The sequence below is a fragment of the Oncorhynchus tshawytscha genome, linkage group LG08 (genome assembly GCF_018296145.1).
Source record: "Oncorhynchus tshawytscha isolate Ot180627B linkage group LG08, Otsh_v2.0, whole genome shotgun sequence".
Classification (NCBI taxonomy): Eukaryota; Metazoa; Chordata; class Actinopteri; order Salmoniformes; family Salmonidae; genus Oncorhynchus; species Oncorhynchus tshawytscha.
Window position 1 is genome coordinate 71,930,224 of NC_056436.1, and position 4,965 is coordinate 71,935,188.

The following is a 4,965-nucleotide window of genomic DNA, read 5'->3' on the forward strand; positions in this document are numbered from 1 at the left end:
AGATGTTCAAATGTTCATAAATGACCAGCATGGTCCAATAATAATAAGGCAGAACAGTTGAAACTGGAGCAGCAGCACGGCCAGGTGGACTGGGGACAGCAAGGAGTCATCATGTCAGGTAGTCCTGAGGCATGGTCCTAGGGCTCAGGTCCTCCGAGAGAGAGAAAGAAAGAGAGAATTAGAGAGAGCACACTTAAATTCACACAGGACACCGAATAGGACAGGAGAAGTACTCCAGATATAACAAACTGACCCTAGCCCCCCGACATATAAACTACTGCAGCATAAATACTGGAGGCTGAGACAGGAGGGGTCAGGAGACACTGTGGCCCCATCCGAGGACACCCCCGGACAGGGCCAAACAGGAAGGATATAACCCCACCCACTTTGCCAAAGCACAGCCCCCACACCACTAGAGGGATATCATCAACCACCAACTTACCATCCTGAGACAAGGCAGAGTATAGCCCACAACAAAGGAGGTTCCTCGATGAACCCCACCTCTTAGAAGAACCTTTTGGAGGGAATTTTCACTGCCAAAAACCCTAAGGTTCTTCAAAGGACTTTGAGGATCTTAGAAGAACCCTTGTTGAACCCCTACTTGTTAGAGTGTGATTCCATTCATCAAATTGCGGGTGCACTGTGCACTGTTGGGTTAGGATACTGAAATGATTTTGTGAGTGAAAGAATGTGCATAAAACATCATGACAATAGGGGAAGCTACATTTCCCTAAAGTAATTGAATTAAATTGCCAAAATTATATAGCCTAATTAGCTTGCTCCTATCTATACAGGAATAAATACAATCGTTCAAAATAGGCCACTACACCAGAAAGCATGATTTGGCTACAGAATATCATTAGCTTATTTTTTAAAAGTTGTTGATTGTTTTAAATTGCATAGCCTACAGTCAGTCTGAAAGGACCGTAATTTGGGCAGCGCGCGCAGCAAATAACAAATAGATTAGTGGTCGCCAACTGGTCGATCTTCAAGGAATTCCTAGTCGATCGACCAAACATTTCTGTAGAAAAGCCAACGATAAAGACAACGGCTTGTGCTCCTTTTTTTCGTGTTACACATGATTCAGAAGCCCCGCGCACCGGGTCGGCAAAATGTTCCCATTTTTAACCATTTAATTTGTCTGAACAGACAAACTCCGTTTACCTGCCAGACCGGGAGATCTGTTGCTAAATCGAGTGTGCCTACTGTGCTGGCCAATCAGATAGCTCAAATCACCGTGCCTCCATCTTCCACTAGCCTGGCGGTAGCAAAGTTTGATACTAGCCTACGTGAGACTTCATAAAGTTTAAACCCATGACCAGGGAGAGATACTGTCCAAGAATACAGCAAAGAGCTGCTGTTTCTATTACCGATTTCATGCCTAAGTTATATTCAGTACTGTCAACACTGTTTTTATTAACCACTATTATAAAACGTAAAACGCGCTTCTCTCTACTTCCACTCTCACTGCAATTATTGAGTAGCCAAGTGTATCGATAGACCTGTTTTTATTATTATTAGCAGCTCGTCTTGTCTATTTTAATATCGAGGAGTATTTCACTTTCTCTGGTCATAGGAACAACATTCATTTATCACTGAGGCAGATGCAGTGCGACTCGAGTTTCGTCATCAGGTGGAAGACTATACCCTCTCTGGTCAGACTCACAGGAGGAAAGAGGCGGAACCTCTGCTGCGACTAACAAAGTGTTCAATATAACTGTGAATTCGGAAGAAAAAAAGCGAGATCCGATGTGCGGTAATCGTTTGGAACGGTCATCCAACTAGGAACTCGCGCATCTTTCTAGAGCTACGACTCCCTGACTCACTGACTTCATTATTTGACCTTGTTTTTTCGAGTTCCCATTTGACTTGAAAGCACCATGTCCATCAGATGCAGGGACCATCAGTCTCGCAAAACAAATTATTTCAATTTATGCTCAGCTGTACCTCGCAAGTGATACACCAACCTGTACATGTTTTATTTAACCTTTTTAACTAGGCAAGTCAGTTAAGAACATATTCTTATTTACAATGACGGCCTACCAAAAGGCAAAAGGCCTGCGGGGACGGGAGCTGGGATTAATAAAAAATAAAACAAGCCCTAAAACAACAACATAGCATGGCAGCAACACAAGATGGTACACACATTATTGGCACAGACAAAGGGCAAGAAGGTAGAGACAAAAATACATCACGCAAAGCAGCCAACACTGTCAGTAAGTGTCCATGATTGAGTATATGAATATCGAGATGGCGATAAAACGGTCCAGTTTGAGTTTTTTGCAACTTGTTCCAGTCGCTAGATGCGGCGAACTGAAAAGAGGAGCGACCCAGGGACGTGTGTGCTTTAGGGACCTTTAACAGAATGTCAATGGCAGAACGGGTGTTGTATGTATCTCAGATAGGGGGGAGTGAGGCCTAAGAGGAGTTTATAAATAAGCATCAACAAGTGGGTCTTGCGACGGGTATACAGAGATGACCAGTTCACAGAGTAGTATTGAGTGCAGTTATGTGTCCTGTAAGGAGCATTGGTGGCAAATCTAATGGCCGAATGGTAAAGAACATCTAGCTTAAGTGTCCTGTAAGGAGCATTGGTGGCAAATCTAATGGCCGAATGGTAAAGAACATCTAGCCGCTCCGTGAGCACCCTTACCTGCCGATCTATAAATGATGTCTCCGTAATCTAACATGGGTAGGATGGTCATCTGAATCAGGGTTAGTTTGGCATCTGGGGGGAAAGAGGACCGATTATGATAGAGGAAACCAAGTGTCGATTTAACTTTAGCCTGCAGCATTGATATGTGCTGAGAGAAGGACAGTGTACCGTCTAGCCATACTCCCAAGTACTTGTATGAGGTGACTACCTCAATCTCTAAACTCTCAGAGGTAATAATCACACCTGTGGGGAGAGGGTCATTCTTCTTACCAAACCACATGACCTTTGTTTTGGAGGTGTTCAGAACAAGGTTAAGAGCAGAGAAAGCTTGATGGACACTAAGAAAGCTTTGTTGTAGAGAATTTAACACTACATTTTTGGGGAGGCCAGCTGAGTATAAGACTGTATCATCTGCATATAAATGGATGAGAGAGCTTCCTACTGCCTGAGCTATGTTGTTGATGTAAATTGTGAAGAACAACGGATCTATTTTGTTATCAAAGCTTGAGTTTTGAAATAAAATATGGTCTGAGAAGGACAATATTGGCAGGCTGGCATATAGCCAATAATCTATGATAGTGTATTAGGCCTACTGCACAAACCTCATTCCTACAGATCAGGTTTTATTAGGTTCATGTTTTAAAAAATGAAATCATGTTTTTTTTTTTAAATCTGAGGGGTAGTTCTCGGATTCCTTTTTGATTGTGAAGGTGATCTTGACTCAAAAGGTTGGTGACCACTGAAATAGATTATTGTTGAGTTGCGACTGTCATTGAAAGCAGAGAGAGCCAGCCAGGCATATCACAATATTTTAAAACACTATTGTGGGAACAGGGTTTGGAAAGAAAATGGCCATTGCTGTAAAGATATGACAATGAAAAGACTCCAATCTGTCTTTTTAGTGATCAAAATTCTTAACTTAATTGAGCGAATAGTAGCCTATCTTATTGGCACCAGTGGAGAACATCAGCCATATTTCCGGTGATTGTGCATATGTCTTTATCATTGGGTCAGTGCCACTTTCAGTTGTTTTTGGACAATAACTTTCTCCTTAGATGGATGTCATATTGTATTTGTGTCACCCCTTTTCGTAGGCCGATTATATGGATCAGACAACAACTTTTTTAATTGATCTGTTTGTCAGTGTCAGCAGAGTAGGCCACCCTGTCATTTTTGTAGTATTAAAAAAAAAATTGTCCTGTACCGGTAAGAAATGAAATCTACTTTCACATGGAACCCATAGGTGTTCTACCTGGATGCAAACAAAAGGGTTCTTTCTACCTGGAACCACAAAGGGGTCTCTTATGTGAATAGCTGAAGAACCCTTTTAGGTTCTACACTGAACAAAAATATAAATGCAAAATGTAAAGTGTTGGTTTCATGAGCTGAAATAAAAGATCCCAGAAATGTTCCATATGCACAAAAAGCTTATTTCTCTCAAATGTTGTGCACACATTTCTTCTTTGCCAATATAATCCATCCACCTGACAGGTGTGGCATATCAAGAAGCTGATTAAACAGCATAATCATTACACAGGTGAAACCTTGTGCTGGAGACAAAAGGCCACTCTAAAATGTGCCGTTTTTTTCACATAACACAATTCCACAGATGTCTTTTGAGGGAGCATGCAGTTGGCATGCTGACTGCAGGAATGTTCACCAGAGCTGTTGCCAGATAATTTAATGTTAATTTCTCTACCATAAATCACCTCCAATGTCGCTTTAGAGAATTTGGCAGTACATCCAACCAGTCTTACAATCGCAGACCATGTGTATGGCGTTGTGTGGGCGAGCGGTTTGCTGATGTCAACGCTGTGAACAGAGTGCCCCATGGTGGCGGTGGGGTTATGGTATGGGCAGGCATAAACTACAGACAATGAACACAATTGCATTTTATCATAGCAATTTGAATGCACAAAAAAAAACGACATGAGATGCTGAGGCCCTTGTGAGACCCATTTTTATTAAAGTATCTGTGACCAACAGATTCATATCTGTATTACCATTCATCTCAAATCTATAGATTAGGGTCTAATGAATTTATTTCAATGGACTGATTTCCTCATATGACCTGTAACTGTTTTTGTTAAAGAGTGTAGTAAGCTATTAATGTGTCTATAAATAGCAAGTGGAGCTGAACGTTTCAGATATTCTACTGGAACAAATAAAGGGGTTTAGACCTATGGGGTCAAAATTCGGATTTGAGAAACAATACACAGCATACAACAATTATTTTACAACTGTTAAACGATACAGTGGCAAAATTCACCAATGAGTTGTGCCCATACAACGATTTTAAGTCAAACAAA